Genomic DNA, 17,741 nt, shown 5'->3' with positions numbered 1-17,741 from the left:
AGAGATCCCACAAACCAGGCTCCAGTCACTACAGGCCCAGGCACCCCGATGACGATACACTCAGCCCCTTTGAAACAATTTATCTGCCCATTCAGGAACCTGACCAGCCACCTGATGATAGCGACACCACCCTGACAACCTCCCTACGGACCATGAAGCACTGGCACCATGACAATTACTGTCGCTTGACGAGAAATGACGAAATGGACCCTACATCGGCACACGCCGCGTTAGCCCGCAAACTCCATTGAAGAGTTTTGCACCCAGGAGATGGTGACGGCTATGAGTCTGATTTCCACCATGGTAACCCCTTTGCAAATCTTTTTGAAATGGAATCTTGAGGTGTCCAGATGATGAGAGTCAGGGACCGATGGAGATTTACGATGTCCTGTACTCTGATGGAACCTGCCCGTTTGTTTCTTTAATTTGTTATTTTTAAATGGTGAATGTTTGTTTATTTGTGCGACTACTCGTGTCGATCTCACTGAATTTCTTGATACAGTTTCTTCTTTCGGTCTCACACCAAAGTTCTTGATGCAGCCATAATTACTCATCTGACGCCAATGGCAGTTAGTAAAACAAGTTTGTCGGCAACCCATATTGTTACAAATTTGTTCCGCTCTTGGAAGGTCACTCAGGTAGTGGATCCCCACCCTGCCTGGGGACCCCCTATACATTTGGTCAGCCAAGCTCGAGTAGTGGAGCAATGGCACTGATCACTGCCCTACCCGTGGATCCCACCCATTCTTGCCCTGCCATAAATCATACGCACCACCCCATTCAACTACTTGGTTTTGAAACATCTTTTTCTGTTTCTTTCGAGTCCTGTGGTTTAAAGAATGCACTTTGCCACAACTTTTGCCCTTCCCGGCAACCCTTCGGTTGCTATACCCCCACATACTATTTACATGTAAGGAACACTTGGTTGGAAAAACAAGTTTGCAGAGGACGGAGAAATTGTCCGCCCACTCATCTCATCGACCACAGGCTGCGAGAGTGCTCGCGCTGTGACACAGTATTTTCGTGGGATGTCTTGTCTCCGCAAATGGTTGTTTAAAAAAAAAATGAGGGAGTCACATAGGGTGACGATTATAATGGGAGAATTGACATTAAGGAGACACAGACGGAAATAAATACGAGATGTTAAACACGGTGATAACAGACACTATGCTTGTTCCCTTAGAGAAATACGAAGACACTCGACGGTGAAGGAAAACAAAAACAAGATGAAGACGACCCTAATGATCGGCATCATGATCGTCGCTGGAACAGTCCAGTTACACGCGTTACCTAACTCCACCTCCCTCACCACATAAGCCCCGAAAACGACCACCCAACACAACACCCCCAGCCCGGACACTACGCCACACATAGACCCCACATGGTGTGAGAACTTCATCAATTGGTATTCACGGTCCTACACAGGTTAGTACTCGTAATAACCATATTGTACAGCGTCATTCAGACAACTAGATTGCGGAAATGGAGACGGAGAGCCTCCCGCCCCCAGTATATACATTCAGAGCTACTTTCCTCGGACTCCAGTAAACCCCACACTCTTTCTGAACCTTTTCTTTAATAAATTCTGCGGTTGTTGTTTTGTGAATAAAGTTTATTTTTCCATGTTAGAAGTGTCCGTGATAGGAAGAAATGCGATGCTGCTATCGAATATTTTTTGTATTGTAACATAGGTTTTTGGATTGTAAATAGCAGTATGAGTGTAGTCTAGTTAGAGGCAGTTAGAGGTTCCCCTTTTACTGAATGTTAAATGGCCCCCTAGGAATTCTTAGACTTGTGTTGTTTAGGGAAATTAGGTAAATGTTTTTGAACCTATAGGACAGAGTAGAGTAGAACCTGTCCTTGGTTAAAGGTACCCAGCATCCCAAGAGAACAAAGAAGACCCAGTATTGTGATCCTTCACGCTTCGCGTTGTGGATCAAGAGGACGGAGTGTAGCCATCTGGGATGGCCACGTCCAACTAAGCACAGAGCAACTCGCAAAGACTGAAGGGTAAAATGGACAAGCCAAGAGTCAGGCAGGTTCTGAGCCTGAAATGCATATTTGTCAGCAAAGTCCAGACGGTATCGAAACCCCGTCCCCGATTGGCAGGTGATGGTCCATCTCCCCCAACACAAAGGACTGATACTCCAGCTACCGGGACAGTCCCAGACATTTCGGCGCCACTCCCTGTCCAAGGGAAACACAAACAACGGAGTCAATGACCGCTTGAGACACGCCCAGTCATCCAGAACCCCGCCCACTTATTGGCTAAGGAATCGAACGGAGTAATCATCGATCACCCAATTAGCAAGGCCCAAATCGAAGGACCGCCCAAAAGAGCGCAAAAGCCCCCCGAGTATAAAGGAAGAGTTCGCCATATGTTCGCTTTCTTTTGGCCTTGGTACCCCGGTCACGGCCATTGCCAACTGCAGCAACACCAGAAGCAAGTTCGAGTTCAACGCCCACTACCAGAAGGTCGAGCCCAGCCGAGCAGCAATTACCACTTCAAACCCAAGAGATCCTGAACCGTGGCCACTGTTTCCTGACCTAAACCGGGTCCCCGAAGTTAAGTACAGGTTGTCTTAGTAATAGGTGTAGTTAACTAGTAGTGTTTATGGTGCATGATGGATTGTCTGTAAATAAAGTACCCTTGACCTTGAACTAACTAACTGGTGTTTGGCTCTTTGATCGATAGCCGCTTGAAACTTGTGGTGGTATCATTCGATACCTGGCGACTCTAAGCATTCGGACATAGACAATATAGAAAGAAGGCAAATTCACTGATTGCCCTAATTGGGACAGAGCCAGAGTAAAGAGCATAGTAAAGAGAAAACGCACAAGAGTGGGACCTTAACAAAAGCCTTGTTGAATTAAAGTAGATTCTGTCAAATGCACTGCCCTTATCTACACACCTGGTCACGTCTTTGAAAAATTCAGCCAAGTTGGTCAGATGTGATCTTCCCTGAACAAAACCATGCTGACTGTGCTTGATGAATCTCTGCCTCTCCGAATGCAGATGAATTCTGACTTTCAGAATTGCTTCCAATAGTTTCCCCACCACTGAGGCTAGACTGACTGGACTGTAGTTTTCTGGTTTATCCCTTCTTCCCTTCTTGAATAATGTCACCACATTGGCTAGCCTCCAGTCCCCCGGCACCTTTCCTGTGGCCAGAGGGGAATTAAAAATTATTGCCAGCGCCCTGGCGATTTCCTCCCTTGCTTCACTCAACAGCCTGGGATACATTTCACACGGTCCTGGAAATTTATCTACCAGACCACTCAGAACCTCCTCTCTGCGGGTGGAAGGGGAGGTGTATAGCAGCAGTACATCTTTACTATGTCACCAGTGTGGGAGATAGGAGAGGCATAGCGCTGCCACTCTCACATTGCACAGGGATGAAGCGCCACGTGCGGGGATTTGAGGAGCATGGGGCCATGAAATGATAGAATGGAGGATCTGCTGGTGAACACAGTGATATTTAGTACAAGAGCTATATTACAGTGATGACCAATCTCTACCAGTGTCTAGGTTCACCCATGCCCGCTCGGTGCCTACAGTTTCTTAACCTTCTTCACCCTCTCACTATGTCTAGGTGCATCCCTAGGATCCACATCTGAGGTTAAGGTGGTCTGCTGCCATCCACGTCCTATTGCCGGAGATGACCTTGCTGGGGGTTCCCTGGAGAGCCTGCTCATCTGATTGCCCTGCAAGGGAAGGGAGCTGGCATTAGTACATCAAAGGGGAGAAATGCTGTGAGATGTTTACTCACCTGAGAATGATTGTGTGTCCTGAGGGTTCTCACTTTTGCTTACTCACCCCACTTCTCCCTATGCTCAGGCACTGTCCTGTTCCTCCCTGACCTGCTCAATGGGTATTTTCTCAAATGGGGTGAGGCATCGGGGTTCCGACATCACTCCGGGTGGCTGTATACATTCACATCTGTTGTGCTCAAGTTTGCCCTGCGGAGAAATGGAGGAAAGATTGTAGGCCAGTTCTGGTGGCTGAGGAGTGGCAGGCATGGAACCTGAGTGGGAGCGGGGATGTGAGGAGCAGGGTAGAGACTGGAGGGCACCATGGAGATTGGGGTAGGTGCAGGAAAAGGGTCTCGTGACAGGTGTTGGCAACTCGCGAAGTGGCTGGGTGAGATACCACCTTGGAGGTGGGTGAGGGGGTGCAGTGGGAAACTAAAGGTGGCAGACTTACTCTGGTAGCACAAAGAAGATCATTCATTTTTTTGCTGCATTGTTGCCCTGTCCTCTTCTATATGCAGCTAGCACTAACTAACGCAGCACAGCCTCCCAGGCGGGAGTGGTCACCTTGCTGGAGGGACGCCTGCAGGAACCCAGGGAGAGGAAGTCCGACCTCTGCTGGATTCCATCCAGGCCTCTAGTGAGGGTTCCCTCCGAGAATTTTGGAGTAGACCTCCTGGCTGCCACCCCCTCGGTTGGATCTGGTTCAAGTGCCGGGGAGGTGTTCAAATGGAGCTCCCCAATAATTGCAGTGATTTCCCTGGGCGAGCAGATCAGTGGGAGGCCACTAAAAGTGTGACAAGATTCATGTGAATAAAAAAATCTTTTGCTTAAGAGGCTCAATATCCCTGGAGAATTTGCGGCAGGAATCGGACCATTCTTTTTTCACCGGAACTAACACTTTGCCATCTTTTGATCAGATTCTACCCATGTTTGTGTGGCACACTCAGAAGAATGTCAATGAGTTTGTCTAGGCGCTTGTTTTCTGTTGGAGCTGTTGGGGGAATCCTACCTACAGGCAAAGTGGCTCAGAAAAATCATGCTCAGCTGGTCTGCAATCTGCCAATAGTTGCTACTATAATGAAATGCATCCAAAAAATCAACGCCAGTGCATTCGCAATGTAATAAAGCCCAAATGCTGAATAATCCCTTTAATCCAAGTTTGCAATTAATTTATTGAGCTTGCAGCAACCTTCTTTGTGTAACAGAATCAAAAAACTGTCTAACAAAGAACAGGCCATGCCTTTGTTGCATACTGCACACCTAGGGAATCCTCCCTGTCGATTTGATGGTGTCGCAAAAGGATCACTGAATCACATCTTACTGATTCAATAATTAAACCAGCCCTGCCATCATACCACACAAGAGAGTGCTAAACCTGTTGATGGAATATTTGCTGGCATGAGGCGACATCAAGTAAATATTCATTGTGGCAACATGCAGTTTATTTCAGATCTACAAATAACTGTTCACTAGATCATAGGCAATAGAGTCAATAGTTTGTCAGTTTGGATAGATTGGATTAAAAGCTCTATAAATTGCAGATTCTATTTAATATGTAGTGTCATACATTTGGAGTTGGATAACTCAATATATTTAAACTACTAAGGGCTGCTTGTAAAAGTGAATAGATCAAGAGAGAAAACTGGATCATAGACAATCATTCCTTAAAAGGGCACAACCAGTGAAAAAGGCTGACAGAGAAGGACCACAGAGTTTATGTTGTCTTTCTGGGACCAACACATCAAACTGAATGGCACTGTAGGTTCTTATATAAGACTCTGGTACACTTGTGTTGGCACGCCCAGTTTTGATTTCCACACGCCTGAGGGGTTAAAAAGACTTGGGTTTAATTTGGAAGAGTGTAGGCTTCAAAGGGAATTGTTAATGTTTTAAAAATGATGATGAGCTTGACTAGAGTCGCATTGCTTAAGATGTCTGACGTGTTTAAGGATTATGCTTGTAAAATCTGCAGCCAGGTTATTCGGCTGAGCTGTCAGCAAAATTGTTTCAAAAGTGCCATTATCCTTGAGTAAATTACCAGGACACATGGTGAATGCAGAATCTATGAAATGTTTGAAAGAAAACTCGAAAAGTTCAGGTCATTTCCGGTTAGATAGTGTAAATTGTTAGTTGTTGTTATGGTAGGTCTTGGGAAAGTGTAGCCTCCTTAAACCTGGAGGCAAAGTTCCTTGCCTCTCCCAGAATATAGGGTGATTGGGTGAGTTTTGGTTAAGGTGTGTGAGGTTTGGGGCATAGGATGAATCATCATACATTAGTGGGCCTGATGGTGTTTTCTCCCTTTTCTTATATGGCCATATGATTGCAAGTGTTGTGATTTCCAGTGAACTGTTAAACAGTGCTGGAATAGTATGACCATGTTCCAGAGCGACTGTTTTAAAATTTAGATAACCATAGAAGGTTGCATTAAAACTCTGGTTCATGCAAAGTTTAATGGTGACAGGAAGGCCCTAGGTATGTGGTGAGCAAAATATGCATCAGCATGACTTTCCTGCCACAGTGGGCTTCACCCTATGTGAACCACGGACACTTAATGCCTACACTCAGGTTAGTGTCCTCGGCCTGACCATCTTCAGCTGCTTCATCAAGGATGTTCTTTGCATCATGAGGTCAAAAGCGGGGATGTTTGCTGATGATTCCACAATGTGCAGCAGCATTTGTAATTCATCAGATATTGAATCAGTCCATGTCCAAATGCAGCAAGACCTGGACAATACCCAGGCTTGGGCTGGCAAGTAACATTCCCACCATACATGTACCAGGCAATGACCATCTCCAACCAGAGAGAGTGTAATCATTGACCCATGACATTCAATGGCACTTCCATCGCTGCACATTTTAAAATATAATTTTACAGGATGTGGGCATCATCGGCTCGGTCAGCGTTATTGCTCATCCCGACTGTTTTTAAAAATAAATTTAGAACAACCAATTCCTTTTTATTTCCAATTAAGGGGCAATTTAGCGTGGACAATCCACCTACCTGCACATCTTTGGGTTGTGGGGGTGAGACCCATGCAGGCATAGAGAAAATTTGCAAACTCCACATGGACATTGACCTGGGGCCGGGATTGGACCTGGGGCCGGGATCGAACCCGGGTCCTCGGCGCCGTGAGGCAGCAGTGCTAATTATTGCACCACAGTGCCACCTGATTGACACCGCTCCTTCACTGTCGTTGGGTCAAAATCCAAACTCCTTCCTGACAGCACATTGTGTGTACCTACACCTCATGGACTGCAGCAATCCAAAACTACTCAAAATAATCACACATTTTCATGCTAATTTCTGTCATCAGGAATTACATTTTCAGTGACACCCTCATCATATTACCATAATTCAAAAACAGCTACTTTTTATTCAAATGTTCACAGGTGTCAAAACTGAAAAACATGTTTCCTTTCCATGGTGAACCTCACAAAGAAGGAAGTTCTAACGATTTAACAGGTTGAGTGTGGGAAAAGATCACTGAGAAGGGAGCGAATTCTAGGCAGGGGAGTTTAATGCAATCGATTTGTTTTAATTCTTTCGTGGGATATGGGCATCGTTGGCTAGGCCAGCATTTATTACTCACACCTAATTGCCCTTGAGATTGTCAAGAAACCTTTGAAGCAAAGAAGGAAGAGAGGTTGTAAGGAGAAGTAGATTTGGAAGTGAGCCCCAAAGATAAGCACATGGTGGCTAAGAGATTAGGTGGGGTGATGATGGAGTAGTGGCATTGCCATTAGACTAGTAATCCAGAGATCCAGTGTTATGCCCTGGGCTCCTGCGATCAATTCCCACCATGGCAAATAGTGAAATTTGAATTCAATAAATAAATTATTTGGAATGAAAAGTCTAAGGATGACCATGAAACTATTGTTGTTAAGAACCCATCTTGTTCACTCATGTTGTGTAGCGAAGGAAATTTGCCATCCTTGTGACTACAGGCCCACAGCACTGTGACTCTTCAATGCCCCTTGAAATGGCACAGCAAATGACTCAGTCGAAGAGCAATTAGGGATGGGCAACAAATGTTGGTCCTGGCATGAATTTTTAAAAATAGCCTTTAAAAGGAGGACAGAGTTAGAGTCACAACGGCTGGGGAAAGGAGGTGCGATTCGCTGGGTGGTTTGGCGTGATTCAGATTACAATCCATCTACACTTAGAAATATTTTGGAGGTTGGGTGAACTACGCCAGGAATGAAGTATGCGGGACCTGAAGGCACTGATAGGTCCGGCTCCTCAGAGAATGGGGTGCCCGTTTGAAAGGGATCCACGATCTCAGACTAACTCTCCAGCCCTTCCCTTCCCGATGGCAAAGATCCCCCCATCCGCGTAGGCAAAGACCCCCCCAACCCTCTTGTCGGCAAAGACCGCCCCTTTACACGGCAACAGGCCACCCCCACTTTCACCGGCCTCCCCAACCCACCCAACGCCTGTACCAGTGGTCCCCACAGGTCAGTGATACGCAGCTGTGGTGTCACCAAAAGCCCCCCCTATGGCCCTTCAGGCCCCACCTCCTAAATGCCCCCCTTCAGCCTCTCTTCAGGCCTCACTCCCTTCAGACCCTGCCCCTCAGCAGGGTTAGGAGGCAGCATATCCCTGACCACCTGCATACTACAATGGCCTCCGAGTCCTCCGGTGTGGTCATCGCGACTGGTCTCCATTTGTGGAGACTTTGTGCTGGCTTCACACGGCGTTGGCAGATGGGAGATGGAGAATTCGGCTTAAAACAAATCCTGCATATTTAAATTAGGATTAAAATTTGCTAAAATGGTTCACGCCCAATAAGGGCGTAATTAAGATCATGCCAGATGGAGCAAGCCAGGAGTATCAGAAACAGTTTGGCACCCATCGCAAATCCCATTTCAGGCCTGTCCCGGATATCTCCCGACACAGCGGGTTTTGAGCCGGGCCCAAAGCGGTTGGAGAATCGCCCCCTAAACTTAGTCACTTCGAAACTTAGTACAGCACTGCTGATTGTTGCAGTGTGTCAACTTCAATAACTGGATGAGCTTTAACAAGTAATAAGACATTTTGACTTTATTAATGTGGTACTGCACGTTTGAAGTGCAGTCGCGCTTGTAATGCAACAGGCAATTTGCTCACAGTGAGCCTGGACAAACAGCAAAATAATAATAACTAGATAATTGTTTTCAGTGATAGCGATTGAGGGATAAATATTAGCCAGAATACTCCAAAATAGTGTAATGGGATCACTTAAAGTCACGTGAGAGAGCAGCTGGAACCTTGGCTTAATGCCTTACCCAATAGACAGCAGATCCAATGCAGCATTCTCTTAATACTGCATTTGAGGGTCAGTCTGGAAAGATTTGCTGTAGTCCTGGCCAAGTGTCATACTCCCCTTCCTCGGAGGCTAGCACAGCGCCGGAGTGCTGTGCGTTGCTCCAGCGCCGAATGCCACCCCTCCACGGCCGGCACGGGTCCGCGCATGCGTGCCATGGCCAGCGTGGGTCTGCGCATGCGTGCCACGGCTGTCTCCGCGCCGGTCCCCGGGAATCATTCCGGAGCCCTACAGGGGCAGGTGTGGAGGAACATAGGCCCCCCCAGAATGACCACGCCCGCCGATTGGTTGCCCCCGATCGCACCACCGATGGAGGCCCCCCTTGGGGTTGGCTCCCCCCCACCAGGGCGGCCCCCGCAGCCAGAACGCTGAGGTCCCGCCGAGTCGGACCACACGCGAACGACGCCGGCGTGACCCGGTGGAACTCGGCGGGCACTTAGCCCGTGGAGCGCAGAGAATCGCTGTGGTGACCACACCAGCGTGATTGCCGCCTATTCTCCGGTCGTAGCGTGGCGCACCATCGGCGATTCTACGACCCGGCGCGGGCTCGGAGAATCCCGCCCCTGGTGTGGGGCTTGAACCAAGTAACTTCTGACTTGGAGAGAGAATGCTACCAACTGAGCCATGGCTGACACCACAGCACTATTGATTAACCAACATTATGAGGTAGAGAAAGTGTGTAGTTCACACCCCATAGAGTACATAGAACATACAGTGCAGAAGGAGGCCATTCGACCCATCGAGTCTGCACCGAACCACTTTAAGCCCTCACTTCCGCCCTCCCCCTGTAACCCAATAACCCCTCCTCACCATTTTGGTCACTAAGGGCAATTTAGCATGGCCAATCCACCTAACCTGCACATCTTTGGACTGTGGGAGGAAACTGGAGCACCCAGAGGAACCCATGCAGACACACGGAGAACGTGCAGATTCCGCACAGATCGTGACCCAGCGGGGAATCGAACCTCGGACCCTGGCGCTGTGAAGCCACAATGCTAACCACTGTGCTATCGTGCTGCGTCCTGAATATTCTGATGCCTCATTCAACTTGCCAGCACCTGGCAAAGACACGCCTCATAATAATCTTTATTTGTGTCACAAGTAGGCTTACATTAACACTGCAATGAAGTTACTGTGAAAATCCCCTAGTCACCACACTCCGGCGCCTGTTCGGGTACACAGAGGGAGAATCAGAATGTCCAATTCACCTAACAAGCACGTCTTTCAGGACATTTGGGAGGAAACCAGAGCACATGGAGTGAACCCACGCAGACACGGGGAGAACGTGCTGGCTCCGCACAGACAGTGACCCAAGCCGGGAATCGAACCTGTTTCCCTGGTGTTGCTGACACTGCTCAAGTTAAGGGGCTGAATGAGGTCAGCGGAGAAATCTAACTGTGACAGTGGAAATCAGGACATTAAATATCTGAAGCAAGCGATCTTGTATCCTCCTGAATGGATCACAAAACTAAGAAACTGGATTGCCTGATTCAATACAGGACAGGTGCCAGTCATTGTCAACATCCAGGATTACATCTGACCAGATTCCTCTATTTTCTGGAACATCTCGTCACAATTATACATTCTGGTGTGAAGGTTAAGTGGATAGATGTTCCATTTTTAAGAATCTGTGCAGAAATGTCAAAGAATCAACTGTGTTAGGAAGGGAATTTCTAACGAGCCAAAATACCAATTTGGTTCTGTAAAATAGTCTCTCCCCATATTAATTTAATGTCATAACTTGTTTCCACTTTGTTGTGTCCCATGTGTCTCTGAACTGCAATAAGACAGCCTTTATTGAATTTATTTGACAATGATTCATGTCCATTGGGCTGTTTTACTTCCAATTGTCTTGTTATTATGATGATAAATAAAGCTGGTCCATCTGCAATGCAAAAAAGAGAGACAAAGCACTTCACTAACAAATATTTTGCCGTTTTCAATGAACACAAGAAATGCGTCATCGGTAAATGATAAAGTGGTTGAAAAGTTCATACATTTACTGGGCAGTTTTATGAATTTCTATCTCCAGGCAGAAGCTACACCTGCTGGAAATGATTCTTTTTCATTCATTCACGGATGGGCATCGTTGACGAGGCCAGCATTTATTGCCCATCCCTTGAGAAGGGTAGTTACAGATATGTTTGTGAAAATTAATGGCGAGGAATCTATTTCCAGTGGGGAAGGTTCGACCCTACCAACAATGTAAACCTATAAAATGAACTTCATAGAGACAACGCAAAAATTAATTGAAAATCAGATATAAAACTAGAAAAAAAACCTTGAAATACAGGGTCAGTCACAACTTGATAGGTTACAAAATTCCTGTCTGCTTGGCAAAACTTTTGAAATTAAAATGCTGGGTAAACTCAGCAGGTCTGGCAGCAACTGTGAAGACAGAACCTATCCATAAGGCTCTTCAAAGCTCAAGAGAGGGGGAAAATGTGATGGATTTTATTCTGTATAAGAGGGGTGGACCAGGTGGGGCAACATAGAAGGTCAGGGTTAAAATAAAAACAAATAAATAAGCTTTATTGGTGTCACAAGTAGGCTTACATTAACATTGCAATGAAGTTACTGTGAAAAGCCCCTTCACCACATTCCGGCGCCTGTTCGATATAGTGAGGGAGAATTCAGGATGTCCAATTCACCTGACAAGCATGTCTTTCGGGACATCTGGGAGGAAACCAGAGATCCTGGGTGAAACCCACGCAGATGCGGGGAGAACGTGCAGACTTCGCACAGACAGTGACCCAAGCCGGGTATCGAACCCGGGTCCCTGGCGCTGTGAAGCAACAGTGCTAACCACTATGCTGCCATGCTGCCTATGGATAGCTGGGAGCTGGGAGATATTTGACTATGATGGTGGCTGTTGAGCGTCAGTAAGTGGTTTCTTGGTATAGTCCGGCGGCACCCCCATGTGCTGGATGATGAGTTGGTCCTGCAGCATCTGCTACCACATTTTATTATGGTGCCGGCTGAGTCCTGCCTGTGTATCTTGGCAGAGACCATGAGTCACCTCCGCAAGCTGGCTGGTTGGACCAGGCATGGTGGCACCCTAAGAGACAGTTCCTGCTCTTTTCTTTCTGCTGAGAGCTCACAGGTTGTCTGTGCAATTGCTTGCTCAATTTGATTTCCCAGCATGTTGAAATCAGGCAACATAGAATGCTGAGCCCAGAGATATCTAGTGCTCAGGTTGGAGAATCCATCTGGGAAGCAGCGGCTGCTCTTGCGCCCTTTGACGTTGTTGGGTTCATGCCAAAGAGCCCTGGAGTGACCACATTCTCCATGGCAGTCTGCAGTGTGGCTTGCCAGTCACTGCATACATGTAGCTATCGGACTTCCTGCAGACTTGTTCAGTGATTTCAGTGTGCTGGGCACACACTCAAAGGATCTCATGAAACATTCATCCTCTGATTTGAGATATTCTTGAATGCATTTACGATGTTTCTATCGATAGCGATCTGAGCCACTCTTCCCTGCTTTCTGCAGTTTATTTTGATATCCCTGTCAATAAACTTCAGCCACTTTATATTTCACTTCCATTTGTTTCTAGTCTATCTGTTTGGATCTCAAGTATTAAAGTATCTTTGCCTAAAGTGTCACCTAGCCATTATCAATCTAATCCAATTCTGAGCAAAGCCATAGCAAACAATCTCTGAAGGTTTTATGAAAACTGATAGCTTTAAGGTTAATTCCTTCATTCCAATTGCACTTAATGCCATGAAATATTCAGGCCATTCAGAAGAAAAACTCCAATAGAATTGCACCTCCTTAAGCTAAGGATTCAAGTTTGGGGTTTTAGCTGAAAATGTCATCTTATCATAATAGGGTGAGGAGATAATATCCTAAAGAAAAACCTTTATTTATATATCGAAACATGAAGGAAGGAGTGTGGCCATCAGTGCAAGATTCAAATATCAAATCTTTCACAAGAATTTTGATTACATTCAATGACCTTTTGATATTTTCTGTGGTGGAAGTTGATGGTTAACAGGGAACATTATTTAGTCTGACTGTGATGGACTTGAATGAACATCAGTAGGTAAATTTCAATAATTGAAAATATTGCTATTTCATAATCCTTTCATAGTAGAAAAGTACTTTAAGCCAAGGCAAGTGGTTACTGACCTACCATGCATGTGGAATAAAAAGACGGACATGCATTTATATAGCACTTTTCTTGGCCATCAAGCATTTCAGAGTGCTTTATAGCTAATAAATTTTTGAAATGTAGTCACTTCACAAGTGGCAGGCAGCCAATTGAGCTTGTTAAAGGCCTATTTTCAGAGATCAATTAAAATTCCTCCTGCCCCCCCCCCCCCCCCATTCCACTCCCAAGGCATCAGCAACTTGGCCAGCTCTTGCCTCAGAACTAAAACATTCCTGAAAATGTAATATTTCTAAAAAAGGAACAAACAATATGGATAAAGGAGGAAGTAACAAACAATGTCAATAAAGGGGAATCTATGGATGTGCTATACTGTGATTTTCAGAAGACATTTAATAAAGTGCCATGTCAAAGGTTACTATGCAAATTAAGAGTTCATGGCATGGGGGTAACATATTAACATGGATAAAGGATTGGTTAGCTAACAGGAAGCAGAAAGTAGGAATAAAAGGCTCTTTTTGGATTGGCAAGAAGTAACAAGTAGAATGTGTCAGGGATCATTGCTGGGGCCTCAACTATTACAATTTCTATCAATAAATTGGATGAAGTTGCCAAATGCATGGTTCTGAAACTTTCTGGCAATACATAGATAAATAAAAAAGTGAGTTGTTAAGACGACAAAAGAAGGTGTCTGCAAAGAGACATAGATAATGTGAGTGGGTAAAAATTTGGCAGATGGAGTATGATGTGGGCAAACGTGAACTTTCCCACTTTGGCAGGAAAAATAAAAATGCAGTATATTAAATGGAGAGAGATTGCAGAACTCTGAGGTAAAGAGGGATCTGGGTGGTCTGGCAAATGAATCTGGCAAGTGATTAGGAAGGCAAATTTATATAAAGTGGAGATTTTTGGCTACAGTTGTACTAGGCATTGGTGAGACAAGGGGTGGCTTTCTCCGACCTCCCAGCTGCGTGTTTCACGGCGGCGGGAGGCGGACCGCATCTAGAGGACCGTGTACAGTAAAGGCCAGAATTCTCCACCACAGGCTGGAAGCTGAATTCTCTGGTCCTGTCAGCAGCACGCCCCACCCACGCATTTCCTGGCATCATGGGGTGGCTTCAATGAGAATTTCCATTGACAGCAGCGGGAGCTTCGCCACCAGTGAACGGCATCTGGCCTTTTTTCCACCGAGAAACATGCAGCTGGGAGGCCAGAGAATCCCGCCCTGTAGCCTATGGTCCATTGTCGCTCACAATATGCTCTGGTTTTCCTAATCTGGCAAAGATCTTGTTAAGTTTCTCTGTGGTGGTTCACTTACTTTAAACCATCTTAGTCTGCTTTGAATGTGCATCTATAATGACCATAGACATGTGTCCCTCGAATCTACCAGCAAAGTTAACATGTAAAAGTTGCCGTGGCATTTTCGACCACTCCCATGGGAGCAATGGGGACAATGGCGGTGCCTGGCACAGTCCTGCGTTTTCTTCTATTTGTGCATCATTTCCTGGCCACTAAAAGTAGTTTTGTGATAGATCTTTCATTTGCATCATTTTTAGGTGTCCCTCATGTAATTGTTTGAATACTTCAAATCCCAAATTTTTAGGAATAATTACTCTCATCCCCCAATGCAGCAATTCACCCTGTGCTGTTAATTTGAGTCTCCTGGAAATGTAGTTTCATATCAGAATGTGTTCCTGTTATCCTGCTCTTTAATACCATTCCAGTACCTTCTCCATGACAGGACCATTTCTGGTATGCTTTTGGGTTTGAGCTGCAGTCACAGGGACACTTTTGATCTGCGAATATTAAAAACATTATCATGAATAGGTGCTATTTGGTCAGTTGGTCAAGATAAGTGTGATAATGCACCCACATTGACTTTAAGATTGACAGTATTTGATCTTGTAGATATGTGCTGACAGGATTACCAGCTATCGTTAGAGCCAAGGAACTATTATGTGGCCAAAAATAGCTGTTAAGTGGCTGTGGTCCAGGATGGCATGGTGGCACAGTGGTTCGCACTGTTGCCTCGTGGCACTGAGGACCTGGGTTCGATCCCAACCCCGGGTCACTTTCCGTGTGGAGTTTGCACATTCTCCCCGTGTCTGCGTGGGTCTCACCTCCACAACCCAAAAAGATGTTTGGGTCGGCTATGCTAAATTACCTTTAATTGGAAAAAAATAATTGGGTACTCTAAAAAAAATTGTTTAAAGTGTCGGTGGTCTATCAGTAATGTAAAGTGATGGCCATCCAGGTATTGGTGAAATTTCATAACACCAAATTTGTGCCTTCTGAGGTTCTGCACTTGTCAATGTTCAAAATACAAAAGCTATTGGTCTTTCTTCCCCTGAAGGTAATATGTGAGACATACCACTGCTTTCTGTGAGTTGGGAACCCTCCTTAGCCGCGAGCTCCATTGAAACATCAATGTCTAATGCAGTCATCAAATTCAGATTCCGTTAATAAGCTTCTTTGAATGGCCTCATTTTTCAAACCACGCAATCACTAAACAATCATTAACTTTGTCATCTAAAGAATTGCCAAATCCACAAAACTCTGCAATTTGGCTTGAGGGTTGCAACAACCTATTCAATATTTCCCCCTTCTAACTGATTCCTTCAATGAAATTGAAACCTCTGCGCAATAATCAATGGCTTTGGTGAATAATGGTCTTCTAATATTTTCTCCAGTTCTAGATGTGTCTGATCCTCAGGTTTCCCAGGCTGAACGAAGCTTCTTAGCAAATTAAAGGGGGTTACTGGGGGTTATTGGGTTATGGGGATAGGGTGAAAGTGAGGGCTTAAGTGGGTCGGTGCAGACTCGATGGGCCAAATGGCCTCCTTCTGCACTGTATGTTCTATGGAAATGTTTTGCCTTCAATTGCACTTACGAATGCAGGATCTTAATCCCTTCCGATATTTTGTCAGCTAAAATGTAATAATCATTGAATCCCTACAGTGCTGAAGGAGGCCATTCGGCCCATTGAGTCTGCACCAACTCTCTGAAAGAGCCCACTCCCCTGCCCTATCCCTGTAACCTGGTTGGGCATGACTAATCCAACTAACCTGCACATCTTTGGACTGTGGGAGGAAACCTACACAGACATGGGGAGAAAGTACAAACTCCACACAGTCACCCAAGGCCAGAACTGAACCCAGGTCTCTGGTGCTGTGAGGCAGCAATGCGAACCACTGTGCCGCCCTCATAATGGAATCTCTCTGAATACGATTTCCAGTTCTCTGGGTCTTCTTCCAAAAGTGCCCATCATGTCAAAATTTCCAGCCATTTTTCACGGTATTAGAGTGCTCTCCCCACCGCATCATTCAGTGGCCTAGTTCTTTCAAGATGGATTACCAATTTATAACAGCTTTAATTTTCATGCAAGTCATGATAATCTTTTGTTCTCTGCCTTGCTCTACCTCCATGTGTTACTGGACTGCACGTGAGGAGCCCCACAGCCTGACTCCTCAAATTGCTGGTTTAAAATCAGCACAGGCCCGTCCTTTGAATTTTTGCCACAAAACCTTACTGGTTCTGACCTTATGTTAACCTGAAGATCAATCGATCTGTTGAAGCTGCTCCACTCCAACAATTTTTGAAATTAAAATGTTGTTTCTTTCTTCTGTTTAGTTCATCATCGCCAGTTTCCGTTCTGTAAACTTTTTCTATCATTAGACTAACAGAAATAGATTGCCACAGCACATGGGTTTGATGCAATAATAACACAGGTTTATTGAATAGGTCTTCACTCTACAATGTTTGTTACTGTGCTCCCCAAAAGCCCGCAAAGTAGCCTATGATGTCACCTAAGTCGCGTGACTCCTTTCTTAAAGAGACATTGCACACAACTACAATAAGCCACATACATAACACCGAACAAAAATCCTTGTTCTCCACGGTCCAGGCAAGTGGGATGGGTGCTTAGCAGAAATTGAGTGCATCCCTGCAAAAGGAGGGAAGGATGAAGAGGAAAGTCTGAAACAATCAGCTCCTGCAATCGCTCAGCTGTCAGCTCACAATTGGACTGGGTTAGATAGATTTTTGATTGACAGGGGAGTCAAGGCTTATGGAGGGGAGATAGCAAAGTAAAGTTGAGGTCACAGGCGGATATTGAATGGCGAATCAGACACCAGGGGCCGAATGCCTTACTCATTCCTAATTCTTGAATAGAAAAGAGTTGGAGACAGGGTGCAACCTGGTACTCTACTTGGTCAGTGGAATGGGGAGTGTCAGGAAACAAAAAAAGAGGTAAACATTATCTTGCTTCTGATTTTATGAGGTGAAATTAGCTCTTCTCATTAGATTTCTTTGCACTTATTGCGTCAATGATGCGTTTGTTGACCCATGTGTAATCTGAGTTTACGTTTGCTCTGCCCTCAACCAATTATTTCTGGTGCAGCCTGCTTGCCAAGGGACACATTGCTAAATTCATTTGCTATCTTAACTGCTTGCACTGAGCACTGTTCTCTGCTGATTACCATAACTGGGAATGTTTGTTTAGCAAAAAGCCGAAAGGCAGGGTAATCAAAGTTTCAGGTCAGTTAATGCTTAAAGAGACAAGCCAGCCATGCAAA

At 45.5% G+C, this 17,741-nt stretch overlaps 1 long non-coding RNA gene across 1 annotated transcript in view; it reads right to left on the bottom strand.

The window, feature by feature from the left end:
• Positions 1–9,367, bottom strand: part of LOC140385780 (uncharacterized) — a 40,800-nt gene extending 31,433 nt beyond the window's left edge. The window contains exons 1-3 of the long non-coding RNA XR_011933473.1: positions 9,019–9,367; positions 3,818–3,960; positions 3,585–3,705 (exon numbers count right to left, since the gene is read on the bottom strand). This is a non-coding gene — a long non-coding RNA (uncharacterized lncRNA). The remainder of the gene's footprint in view (positions 1–3,584; positions 3,706–3,817; positions 3,961–9,018) is intronic.
• Positions 9,368–17,741: the final 8,374 nt, after the last annotated feature.

Source organism: Scyliorhinus torazame, chromosome 11 (assembly GCF_047496885.1).
Source record: "Scyliorhinus torazame isolate Kashiwa2021f chromosome 11, sScyTor2.1, whole genome shotgun sequence".
Lineage (NCBI taxonomy): Eukaryota > Metazoa > Chordata > Chondrichthyes > Carcharhiniformes > Scyliorhinidae > Scyliorhinus > Scyliorhinus torazame.
Note: the sequence above shows the minus strand (reverse complement) of the source record. Positions and strands in the feature narration are given on the sequence as shown.